The sequence below is a fragment of the Phacochoerus africanus genome, chromosome 9, assembly GCF_016906955.1.
Source record: "Phacochoerus africanus isolate WHEZ1 chromosome 9, ROS_Pafr_v1, whole genome shotgun sequence".
NCBI lineage: Eukaryota > Metazoa > Chordata > Mammalia > Artiodactyla > Suidae > Phacochoerus > Phacochoerus africanus.
In genome coordinates this window covers 58,403,777-58,404,024 of record NC_062552.1, presented here as the reverse complement: position 1 = coordinate 58,404,024, position 248 = coordinate 58,403,777, and positions in this window count along the sequence as shown.

Genomic DNA, 248 nt, shown 5'->3' with positions numbered 1-248 from the left:
CATGCAGTTTTTAATTATTTGGAGATACTTCAATTCCAGAGCAGCAGTTCATCATGATTTGCGTATATTTTAATTATAATCTGTTGCCAAATCTTAAAGGCCTTGGTATTCAAAAAACTACAGATGCTTTTCAGTCCATTATAGCCTACAAAAACGGAGCATGTACCATGTGCACAGCTCTGGGGATATAGGGATGGTGCCGTCTTCTTCTTCAAGGAATGCAGAGTCCTAGTATCAGAGACCTATAC